Source organism: Larus michahellis, chromosome 1 (genome assembly GCF_964199755.1).
Source record: "Larus michahellis chromosome 1, bLarMic1.1, whole genome shotgun sequence".
Lineage (NCBI taxonomy): Eukaryota > Metazoa > Chordata > Aves > Charadriiformes > Laridae > Larus > Larus michahellis.
This window is the reverse complement of record NC_133896.1, coordinates 184363483-184376745: the sequence shown is the minus strand read 5'-3', so window position 1 is coordinate 184376745 and position 13263 is coordinate 184363483. Positions and strand designations below refer to the sequence as shown.

The 13263-nt window shown below is 38.4% G+C and overlaps 1 long non-coding RNA gene across 1 annotated transcript; it reads left to right on the top strand.

Annotated features, from left to right (window-relative positions):
- Positions 1-7489: 7489 nt before the first annotated feature.
- On the top strand, positions 7490-11856 carry LOC141737929 (uncharacterized). Its single transcript, XR_012585275.1, has 3 exons — positions 7490-7548; positions 8957-8997; positions 11727-11856. It is a non-coding gene; the product is annotated as an uncharacterized LOC141737929 (long non-coding RNA).
- Positions 11857-13263: the final 1407 nt, after the last annotated feature.

Here is a 13263-nt window from a genome sequence, read left to right as displayed (position 1 = left end):
ATGTCTGCATTTCTTTAACTGATCATTGCCAAGTTGTTTTTAGCCTTCCAGTTTCTAGATTTCCCGTGCCAGACTGTGCCCATTTTCTTGTCACCCTGTGCCCATAACCCCTTTAGAGTGCATCACGTATCCCCAGTTCAAGGCCCCTGCTGCCATACCAGGCACATACTCCTCTGCACTCCATCATTATCTCAGTGTCATAAATATTTAATTCTGCACAGAATAACTACTTGCTATTACTGTCTTTATAAAATTATTGTTATACCATACAGAGATTAACAAAAAGTAAAATAAATTAGGTTTAGCCACCTGTTCATTAGAAAAAAATCTGCTACATCTAAACAAACTAGAACAAAGTGGCAGACAGGTTAAAGCAATTTCAGACAAAGCAAGCCTGACAAATCTCGGTCCTAAGGACCAGAAAACCCAGTATAATGTCTGTGGCCTGTTGCCAGCAATGGCAATACTATATGAACTCCACTGCAGAGGATCCAGAAGGAATTTCTCGATCATGGTACAAAGTTGTAAATGGCGAAAAAATCTGAAAAATGGAGAAAAAACCCCAACATATATAGAGCTCTTCAAATCAAAGTTTGCAGTGTGTTCTAAAGTGATGGCTTGCTGAGAGTGTGAAGAAGTTGTTGCTGTGACATTTAGAGAGCAAGCATCCATAATTGAAAAATTAAACTTGATTTTTTTTTTTCCAAGGCAGAACTTGAAAAATCAACAAGACTTGATTAATCAAGTTGGCAATGTCAACAGAAAAGCCTTTTAGGCATCGTATTTGATGTATGTATGAATCACAAGCAGCAAAAGGTACATACAGTTGCAGAAAATGTACAAAAGCTGTTGTTTTGAAAGTTACACAGCCTGAAGCAGCTATCCCAACAGGGCCTTTGTCAAATAACAGTTTTCTGCAGTGAATTAATTAGATGGCTTAGTATGTCAACGTATTTATAGAGGTGGTCCTTGGTGCATCTCTTCCAGCACACTCAGTGGAAAACTTACTAGAAACATCTCTAGAAGCCATCCAAGATTTGTATGTCTAGAGGGACTGATCTCTATCAATTTGCTCAAACAGTGCTAAGGCAAGATAAGAGCACCTTGACCACACAGGTAAAGAAAATGAAACTCTTGGATTCAGTCTCTTGCAGTCCACAAAATTCTTGCCACTAAGATCATACTTGGAAACTTGTATTAAGGATGTGGCCTCCCATTAAGGCCATCAGAGAATTTTTGAATTACTGGTGTTGCTTCATGGTTAGGCTATGATTTCTTCTTTTGTGAGCAACTTATCTTTGCCACCAGCCAATGAGGCTGTCAGCAGAGAAAGTCTAACGTGATTCTTTGAACCAGGCTGTAGGCTTTTCTAATGACTAACATTTGTCCTTGGCTGGTGATGCCTTCAAAAATTCATTTTGTGTGCTCCACCTAATCTACCTTCTTGACAGCTCCAAGCACCTAAATGAGCAGAACTTTTCTCTTCTGGGGCTGAAATTGAACTTAGTTTACTTGTAACGTGATAAAAGCATTCATCAGAAAACTTAAAAGGCGGTTATTTCCTAGGCATATGGAACAAGTTTTTCTTGTTTAAGATCTTATTGACAGAAACCAAAACCAATATCTGAGAATTTTATGGACCTGATATTCAGTGGTAGAATTGTTTTCCTGATATGATTGAAAAATAAGTGCTTATCTGTTGATTAATGTGAGCTGCTATTGGCTGCATTATATGGGTGGGTCATTTCAAAGTGAATAGTAAATGTCTCCTAAGACTGTGTTTTCTGGGTGACTTCTTATTTCCCAGAAGCTCAGAAATCTTTACTCTTTCTGAATTCTTTGTAAAAGCTCTGGCAATTCTCATTGTACTTCTTATCTTCTGAATCAGTCTTCTTTTCCATCACAGCGCCAAAAAAACTATGATGTTGTTAATATTTTTCATCAAAAGCGACTACAGGTTAAGTATTCCTGCAGATTTATCTTTGAAAATAATATCTTTTTACTGTCTGGAAAGATTTATCCATCACCATATTCTTATGGTGTTTTGAAGCGTTGTCCTTTAAAAAAGATTTTTGTACCTCCAAAAGGCTATACTACATTTTGTTGTTATTTCCAATATTGTAAGAATCCCAAGAAAATATTCTCCCCTCTACAAATAGAAACTTCCATTTAAAAAAAACTTGGGAACTCTTGTTCTGCTATGGCTGCAGTCAGCTCTGTCTTCTACTAGAGCTAATTTAGCATTTAGAGGGCAACCTCTCAGTCTGTACAAGTACACAGAAAGAAAATCTGACAAGGAATGAAGCTCCAGACTCTGACACAGCTGTACTGAATGCCTCTTCTGTTCTGCCAGACCAGTTTAGCTATCTTGCTTTTTCTTCTGTGCAGGCTGAGAAGCCCAAATCTAATTAAATAGCAGAGAAAAATGAGACACGCAATTGATCTGTGAGAGGAGAAAGGGGAATAAATTAGCATTGAAAAGTTTAAACTAAAAAGTAATTTCAGTGTATTTATCAGATTGGCATTTGAGGCAACCCATTTGTTTTGGAAGCCATTTTTACAGTTACCCAAGAGATAATCCACCTTTCCCCCCCTCCCCCACCCCCGCAATGCTTCTACCTTTGAAAAGCAGAAATCAAATGCCTTGATACGCCTTCAGAATTTATCCTACAGAGGAAAACAGGAAAAAAAGCTTTACTAACATCCCATTTTCTCATCCTTGCCATGTATCTAATATACTCCCACATGACATATAATCTTGTCAAGACCTTTTTTATTCAGCTACATTTTATGTCATTTCTCTTCATGAAGTGCCACCTGGCCTCTTAAATTTGTCTTTGGCAGAGTGCTTTGAATATTCAGATAAGGTGTACATAACCCATTGAAGGGCCATATCTGAGTTTCATGATTCTTACTGAGAAGGGGAGAATGAGATTGGAAAGAGCTTGAACTGCCCTTTGTATTATCACATTGTCATGTTCAAAGAATATTTAATATGTAAACACAATCAGTCTTATTCTGAGTATAGTCTGCAGCATTATCCTTACAGATTATACAAGCAGGTGTACAGTGCACTTCATAGTCTCATTTTAAAAGGGCTGTAATTCCATATCTGCTTCGTGAGTCTCTGCTCTGACTCAAAGCGCATCAACATGCAAATAAGGACATAAACCTTGAGGAGAAGGAAATGCAACAGAAACTTGGCTGTAAGTGAACAAAGTTTCACAATCAGTCAAATATGCAATACTAAATATTTGGTACATCACAGCGGCTTCTAGTGTCTCTAATCTCAGCGTGTTCGATGTCTCCAGAGCTTTTATTTGACTCACTCATGACTTATGATCAGAGATGTCGTGAGATGCAGCTAAGTAGTGCAAATGGGCGGTGGGTGGGGATGCTGTGAGGGCTGTGGTAAATCACACTCTTCCAAACGTTTGATAATATCCCCTTGCAGTGTCGTAATCTCAGTGTCAAATATTATCAAGTCTTCAAAGCTGTGGGGCATGATGGATTGCCTCTGCCTTCCCTTGTATCTTTTAGAATAGGATCTTTTGTAGACCTCACAGGCTTTCTTCAGCTGTTTATGCTATGAACACAGCAGGATCTTTTGGTGCCTCAAGTAAACTGCCTGGGCATCAGTATTAGACAACTTAAAAAATGTAGACCTGTTTATTTTTCAGGACTTAGAGCAATTCATATTAATTCGTTTAGAGGTAGAGGCAGAGCACAAATTCCCCTTCATGTGCAGAAAACATGCAAAAACCTCTTTTTCTTCTTCTGCCCTTGAAAGGAAAAAAGGTTCTATTTTAGTGGTATTCTGAGATGGATTATGCAAAAATCATCTGGAAAATCTGGGAAAAGGCCTTTACTCTCTCTCTAAGGAAATGAGAAAGAAACATAGCTGCAACTGTAAGAGTGAAATATTAGTAAGGCCGACTTACTAATGCAGTTGGTGAATCATGCTAGAAAGCGGTGCAGTCTGTTATCGAGGAGCATTCCAGGTCCTGCACTTGGGCCACAACAACCCCATGCATCGCTACAGGCTTGGGGCAGTGTGGCTGGAGAGCTGCCTGGCAGAAAAGGACCTGGGGGTTCTAATTGACAAGCAGCTGAACATGAGCCAGCAGTGTGCCCAGGTGGCCAAGAGGGCCAATGGCATCCTGGCTTGTATTAGAAATAGTGTGACCAGCAGAAGGAGGGAGGTGATCGTCCCCCTGTACTCAGCACTGGTGAGGACACACCTTGAGTATTGTGTCCAGTTCTGGGCACCTCAATATGGGAGAGATATTGAGGTGCTGGAGCGAGTGCAGGGGAGGACAACGAAGCTGGTGAAGGGCCTGGAGAATAAATCTTATGAGGAGCGATTGAAGGAGCTGGGACTGTTTAGTTTGAGGAAGAGGAGGCTGAGGGGAGACCTCATCACTCTCTACAGCTACTTAGAAGGACATTGTAGAGAGGTTGGTGCTCATCTCCTCTTACAGGTAATTAGCGATAGAACAAGAGGGAATGGCTTTAAGCTGCAGCAGGGTAGGTTTAGACTGGAAATTAGGAAAAAAAATTTCACAGAAAGAATGAGTCAGACACTGGAATAGGCTGCCCAGGGATGTGGTGGATTCACCATCCCTGAATGTGTTTAGGGTTAGGGTTAGGGTTTAGTCATTTAGATGTGGTGTTAGGGGATGTGGTGTTAGGGGATATGGTGTAGGGGAGAACTTTGTAAGTGGGTGTCCTGGTTCCGGCGGGGATAGGGTTAATTTTTCCTGGTATTCCCTGCCATGTGAGCCACGCCCACCCTGAGCTGCCGGGGGAGGGGGCAGGAAGTTGCTGCTTAAAAGCGGGCTGGGGCGTCCCCGGTCCGGCCGGTCGGCGAGCGGCGGGGAGCGGCGGTTCCGTAATCGCGTTTGTATATTCCCCTATCCGTGCTGTTGTTTGCCTGTTCCCTTTGCTGTCCTGTTAAACTGCCTTTGTCCCAACCCAAGAGTCTTGCCTTTTCTTCTGATTGTTCCTGTATTAGCAAGGCCCGAGCGAGCAGCACGTGGTTCTTTGTTGCCGTCTGAGGCTAAACCACGACAGTCCTTTTTGGCGCCCAACGTGGGGCTCGAAGGGTTGAGATAACGACAGAATCCAACTAGAACGTGGAAAAAACGGTTTTGGTTTTTTTTTTTTTGTATGCATTTATTTTATTAGGTAAATAGTCACTGGTCATCATGTTGCTTGGTTTGTTCTCATGGCTGTGTTACATAAATTCCTATATGGCTTATGTACTCCCTGCGATGCTGTTTACCATGTCTGGAAGAGGGATGAGGATTATCATTCTGCTGTCCTGTGCGATATCTGTTCATGATATGATAACATCACTGTTCAGATGGCTATTTTGGGGTGTTTATGTGGTTTTGCTGTCCTGTCCGTACATTGGACACCGTCTCTCAGAATTTCTTAATAATTCCCCCAGCCCCCCAGTTGCCGTCTGAGGCTAAACCACAACAGTGGGGTTGATGGTTGGACTCCATGATCCCAAGGGTCTTTTCCAACCTAAATGATTCTATGTTGGCACTGGCCTTTGGAATCAAAGAGAAAAATAGACTGGAGGAAACTCTGAATTATAGTTTATATATCTCTTTGATTTTGGGAATTTTCCTAAACACCACTATTCAGTTCATATTCAACTCCCAAAAGAATGTGAGAAATTGTTCCTTAGAAATTCTATAGTGTCTCACTATAGGCCATGTTTTAATGTATATGGTTTTACTTTGAGTGTACCTTAATTCCTTTTTTCATGTGATGAGGGGTTGCAAGACTGGTGACTAGAACTTAAACTGAGACAAAATGATGTATGTTATCAGATTGAGGCTATAAATATCTCCATTCAGAAGAAGGAAAATCTTATTTTTCAGGCGGTAATCCATAATTAAAAATTTTACAGGAACATGAAAAGATGCTAATGAAATATTCTTGTAAGTACAGGATAAGCATGAATTGTTACTTAAGAGGCTGCCAAGGTGTACAACACTTGCAACGATGTGCATCATTAATTGAAATTTCAAAATATTTACATACAGAATAGCAGAAGATCCCTCTAGTCTTACAGCTCAGCTTTCCACCGTAAGCGATGAATTGTTATTTCTGCTAATGTAAGTCTCTACTGGAAATCAGAGAATAAAAATGTAAATGTTAGATTAATCCAATATGAACTATAAATTTTGATTAGACTCATGATAGTATAACACATTTTCAAGGGAATGGGATAGCATTCTTCAGATGGTACTTCACACTTCACAAACACTTTTGGTGTCTGGATATTTGCTATTGGCTTTTGATCATTTGGATAAGGTCTTCACCTACTCATCAGGATGTTGAATTCTTCGTTTGTGTGTCCCACTATACTTCCCTTGCTTAATGAATACTCTAACACTGGCTCTTGTCCTCTTCAGAAGGTTTCTATGGTGTAGGCTCTCTGTCTGCTATTTCTTCCTAGAAATAGGAACTCAAGGTCTACCTGTGTTAGTCCTACAGATCAACTGTTCTATAGTTTTTCCTAATAAATTAAAAAAGAACAGACTTCTCTTGTGGGTTTACAGGCACTGACACCATTGGGGTTATATGGGTACGTGTAAGAGTAGAGATTTGCCTTGGTAGTTTAGATCACAAAGTAATAACTCCTCCATGGAAAATTTAAAAATAGCAAACCCCCCTCTAATTGCTAAAATAAAGTGGATGATTTATCTTCATGTTATCATTTTACTTGTATCTGAGCTACTGTAGGTGTGGGAATTCGAGATCAGCCTCTAAAATTGAGTCCCAGAAACTCAGCCAGAAATTACTACGAAGACATAGTTTTTAAGAGTTTGTAAGTTCGGCTACAATTGGAGATTATGAGGATGGAAAGATAAATTTGCAGTACAGCTAAATCTGCACTGACAATGAAGAAAGTAATTAATATGAAAACCAATGCAAAAATTAATAGTTTTGGTGTTGGTTTCCCCCACCCCGGCAATGATGTATCTTTTGGTTTATTAAATTTCCAGGTGTCTTTTCTTGCTTTCGTATGTACTAAATAGGTAATGATGACTTGTGTTATCTTGCTCATGACACAGAATTAAAAAAAAAAAAAAGACACCTCTGAAATACTATTTTGGGCATCTACTGCTTGTCACATAATGAGTAAGTTGGTTGAAATGAAATGCTTTCATTATTAATGCTTTAGAGTGCTAGGATCTCTTTGTTTCATTATCTTACGTAAGACTCAGTGAGACCAAATAAATGTGATGTGCATATGCTGTTGTACATGTAAGCTCACTTTGCTGGCTTTGACTCATGGTAACTTAATTTCTTTTTTAGGTGACGATTCAGTAGTGGGAAGGGAAAATCTGTTGGAAATGTTACACACCGGAGGATTCTGCACCAATGACAGGTGATTTTTTGTGAATTCATATTGCTGTTGCCGGCATTTTAATGTTACACTATCTAATTTATAGTTTCTGTATTGCAGGTGGTCAGGAATATATTTTGGTGGAGAAGGAAGCTTCTGCATATGCACATACACAAATGGTAAGCAAATTGCAACTTCCCACTGCGAGACTTGTTAGAAAATATTTCTTTTCAGTCAATTTGATATCAGCCTGAAAAATACAACTTGTGAATTGATGCAAAATGTTTTGTTTCAAATCACTTAATCAAAACATTGAACTGCATTTCTTTGTCAGTATTTATCTCAATCAGATTGTAGTTTGGTCATGAGTTCTTTTCAAGAGCCCATAACCCCTGAAAAGGAGTATCCTACCATAATGAACACAGACTTCCCTTTCACAAGTGGGGAAGTCAGGAGATTCATGAAGCTCTTGATACATTTTGAACCTGGCTTTTAGGAGAGCATGGAGAAATTATGCTCCTGTACTAAAATTCTCATGAGAAAATATACCAGAATGTTTACACATATTTTATGTTGAACTGACTAGAAAGGAAGTAAAGAAGAAACATTTTTATTTTGGGATGAGTTTTACTGCAAGAAATGTTGGAAATGAAACTCTTATGTTTTGAAATCAAATTGTTGAGATTATGTATAAGAATTTTTTTTTTCATTTTTTGCATCATATTGGAATAAAACTCAAGATCAAAATTATCCCAGTCAAAGTTCTCACAGACATAATTTCTGAATTTTCTCAGAAGAGAAACGGTAGGACAAAAAATTAAGAAAGGAAGAAATACAGGACACAGAAACATAAGGAAGGCAAAGTTTTAATGATTAGTACACCCTTGAAAAGCTTGTATGTAGTTTTTTGTAACTAGCAGTATGTTAAAGTTAAACATGGACCTGCCACTTTATTCTAAAATAAAGGCTTTGTTTCATATTTTAAAACATCCTCTTGTTACTGTTGCTAGTACTATTTATTGGAGGAATTCATCAGGCGAAAGAAAAAAGAAAGATTAAAATTAGCTGCTGAAATTTCGTATATGCCTATAAAGAGGAGCCCACCTTGCCAAAACGGATGAGGTATTTTTGCGAACAGCTAATAGACCAAATAGTTCTGAAAAACAGGAAGTCAAATAGGAACCTCAGTTTAACAGATGAGGTTCTGAAGAGCCATTATTTCAGGAGTGTGGATCTAATGAGGAGTATAACAATAACATCCCTTAATTAAATGGACTGTTTTTGAAAATTAGAGGTTAGACTTTCAAAGTAAATGGCATCCAAGTTACGTATGTGTAATTTGCATATCTATTTCTTTCACCCATTACAATTGTATGTTCTCCCTGGTTGAGGAATCATTATATTAGTTTTCGTTTTTTGTTTTTCTTTTATTTTTACATTTGAAAATATTTTATTTCTATGTAAATTTTTATTTTTAGGGTTCACTTTAGAGTAATGTTAGAAACTCCAAAGGAAATCAGGGCCTCATTTTGGTATCTATTACAAAATAATTATGCAGTCATAGAAAGGAACCTTCTCTTCCCACAGATACAGAGGAGAAGAATTAGAAAGAATCTTCTTTCATTAAGGTAATAGTAGCATTTCTAATGCAAAAACATTTATTTTCCCTGCTTTTGCCATTGTTGACATTACTTCTGTGTTGAATGTTGAACAGAGGCATAAGTGATTGCAGGAATATAGTTCAGGAAGCTGGTTGAAAAATATGCATATATAGAGAAAAATAATTTATGCAGGCAACAGTTCCATAACTATACAATGCTGTCTTTTGAGTTGTTATCAGTCTTTGACCTATGCTTCATCTCGTCTTGGGAAAGGTAATAAATTTTAATAAACCAGCTGATGTAGTTGGAAAAAATATAAATGCTTTCGAGCATGCAAATTTTCAGGATTTGAAGAAGAGCTTGTATGTCTGTTTTCTCTAACTGTGTCAATTGGTCTAATGAAAGAGGTTATTTCCTCCTATAAACCTGACCTTACTTATGTCCTTAAAGACAGTTAATGATAACATTACTAGATTGTTTCTTAGCAAACTAATGATTTCCTTCAAAATATCCCAGGCTTGGCTAGGTATTGTACTGAATTTCCAATTCAGAGATGCATTCCTTTTGTGAACTGTAGATTCAGTTTAGTAGGCCTGATGTTTCCCACCATTGACTGCAACTATTAGATGAGAATATGAAGTCCATCTTGAATTTCTCTGCTGTGAAGGGAATATAACATATGTTGTTCTTAAGTGGTTGAACATCTGAATTCCTTGGGCAGTAATATTTGGCAATAACTTTGGGTGTTTCCCTGACAGTTACCAAGAGAAGTGCATATATACATATCAATATATTTATTGTAAGAAGTAATTTTAATAAATCTCACCATTTCGTTTTGTTCAGTTTTTGAGAGGAGGCACATTGTACTGAGAGAGGGTGTATGTCCTTGGCAGATAATACTGACGTGAAAATAAATGGGTTTGAAGAAATAAAACAGAAAGAAGGATCATTAGGAAACCAGCAAGCTGTTGAAAGAACAGTCAGCCAGACACTGTCATAAAGATTTGAAATGCTGCAGTGTTTTCTTTTATGGCAGTTCTCATTGAGAAAGGTCATGATGATATGGAGGATGAAGGGTTATCTTTTATGATCTCTAGCAATTTAAAACAGTGTAAAAAAATAAATCCTAAAAATGAGAAAATGTTTATTAGCCTTCAGAGACTTTGCAAGTTTAGTTAAGTTACTTAAGTGCTGTGAGTGTCATAGGAAATGATGAGAAGATCAGTAGCTATAATCATATCCTGAAGATTTTAATACCTCAGAGAAATGTTAACACAAATTCCACACAATAATGAAAGCAGAAACCTAAAATCAAGGTATCATTACATGAAGTATTTCCTGAATTAATAGGCAGGGTGGAAAGAGGGCAGGGGTTACAAAATGGGTGACCTTCCTATGTAGGAAAGGAATGAAGAAGGAGGCACTTGATAAACAGATGGGGTCAATCTGTGGAGGGTGTAGCAAAGTTATATTTATTTAATTTTCCACAGCCTCTCTCTAATAAAATATCAACATGGCTAATATTAGTGGCAGCTTCCTACTTCTTGTTATCTGTTCAGAAAAAAATTGATCATGTTTCAAAGCAGTCAAGGTAGCCAGAAGTAAAAAGTCCCTGTTTTGAGCATGGGGATAGGCTCAAGTACTCAATGAGCTGTAAATACTTTTCTGAAAAATCTGTCAGATTTCCATTCCCTGAGCATGTAAAGAATATTTAAGTCCCGCTTCAACTAACTTCCTAAGCAAAATCCTAAGATCCTGAGTTCTCTAAATGTAACCAGTGATTGATCATGCATTTAACAATAGTGATTAGTTTAAAACATCTGTTGAACATTCTGCTATCTGTCTGTAAAAGTGTGGTGGTCAAAATTTTTGCAAAACTACCTGCAGAGAAAGGCAAGAAATTTCCTGAGAGCCTCTCCCTTCTCCCTCACATCCCTGTGCTACCAAACATCCTTCCTTAATTTGAGCAAATTAAAAAAATTAAAAAATATATTCATCGTGTGGAATGGCAAACTCTTGTGCTAACCTTTAAAATTTTGTTTTGGAAATCTTTTGAACCAGGGAATTTCTAATCTTCTATGAAACTCAGGCTACTAAACTATGCTTAACAAGTATATTATGATACTGTGCGTATAACAAGCAAGAAAATAGTTGGAGATACAAATTTCACAGCTAGGTTCAAGGATTCCTTATAAATCATGTTTGAAAATATGGCAAAATGTAGAGATGTTTGTCTATATTTTTGTTGTAGGAGATGCTTGTTGTCCACGAGTAAATTATGAATGTTAAAAAAGATTGGGCCTATGAACAGAGTTATAATTTTATCTTGAAAAAGCAGAAACTACAGCCTATAAGGCTGTACCCAGAATACACGCTGTATTGTATAGGTTTCATTTATTTTTTTTAAAGAATGAAAAACTCTTAATGTCTTTTTAATAGGAATGTTTGTATTTTTGGAACTTGTAGTTTTTATTGGTATCAAAATGGTTGTGGTGAGCCGACGCTGACTTGCCAGCAGGTGCCCACCAAGCCAGTCTATCACTCCCCTTCCATCAACAGGACAGGGGGAGAAAATACGACAAAAAAGCTTGTGGATCAAAATAAGGACAGGGAGATCAAACCACAATTAATCTCACAGGAAAAACAGACTCAACTTGGGGATATTATTTTATTGCCAATTACTTGTAACAAATTAGGACAGTGAGAAACAAGAACAAAACTAAAACCACCTTCTCCCCATTCCCTTTTCTTCCCAGGCTCAACTTCACTCCTGACTCTTCTACCTCCTCCACTTGAGCGGCACAGAGGATGGGGAATGTCGGTTGCAGTCAGTTCATATCACTTTGTCTCTGCCTCACCTTCCTCTTCATGCTGTTCTGCTGCTCCAGCATAGAGTCCTCCCGTGGGATACAGTCCTTCATGTACTTCTCCAATATGGATCCTTCCCACTGGCTGCAGTTCTTCACGAACTGCTCCAGCATGGATCCTTTCCACGGGGCGCAGTCCTTCAGGAATGGACTGCTCCAGCGTGGGTCCCCCATGGGCCAGTCCTACCAGAAAACCCGCTTCTGTGTGGGCTGCTCTCCATGAGCTGCAGCTCCTGCCAGGATTCTGCTCTGGCATGGGCTCTCCATGGGGTGCAGTTTCCTTCAGGGCATGTCCAACTTCTCTGGTGTGGGGTCATCCATGGGCTGCAGTGTGGATATCTGCTCCACTGTGGCCCTCCATGCTCTGCAGGGAGACAATCTACATCACCATGGTGGTCTTCATGGGCTACAGAGGATTCTCTACTCTGGTGCCTGGAGCAGCACCTGCCTCTCCTTCTTCCCTGACCCTGATGTCTGCATAGTTGTTTCTCTCACAGTTTCATACTCCTCCCTTACAGCTGCCATATAATGTTTTTTTCACCCTTCTTAAATATGTTATCCCAGAGGCACTACCACCGTCGCTGATGGGCTCGGCCTTGGCCAGCAGTGGGTCTGTCTTGGAGCTGGGCTGGTATTGGCTCTATCAGACATAGGCAAAGCTTCTAGCAGCTTCTTACAGAAATCAACCCTGCAGCGCTCCCCTCCCTGCCCCTCTTGCCACTTTTAAGAGTTTGTATATGGTTAAAGTTTATTCTTTCATAAAATAGAAACATAATGTTTGTGATATCATTCCTCATTTCAGCAGACAGGATTATGCTGTTATACCTGGAAGATGATGGTTTAAAATGAGAAACAAACACATAAACTCCCAGAAACAAAGCTTCTGTTTTCAAGCAAATGCCTCTAATAACAAAAAGATTCAGCAAAATAAAATTGCAGAAAGCTTGTGACATACAGATAGTTTTAATGGAAAAAAAGATTTTTTTAAAGTGTTGTCTGGCCTCTAGGTAAAATTAATCTGTGTATACTTAAAGCTTTCAAATAACATATATTTTATCAGAATATAAATATCATGTGAGCAAGATTATATTCTGTGAACTTTACAATATCCAAAGAGGAAATAGCCAGAGAAATACAGATTTTGATGTTTTCATAATCTGAAAAATTCTGAGGGCTTGTTAACAAAATAAAATGGTAATGGGGAAGAGTAGGAAAGAGCTGATTACTGAATAGATTTAGGAGGCAGTGGTGTGTTGTAAGGAACCTGGTCTGTGTATAGTTAAGCACTGACAGTTTGCTCTTTGAGTTCACCTCGTATCACTTCTCCTGAATGTCTTAGCCTCCTTTTCAGTTATAGTGATCCTTATTATCCTGAATATAAAAAAAACCTATAAAGTTTCAGGATTTTTTTACTGGAGAACTGCTT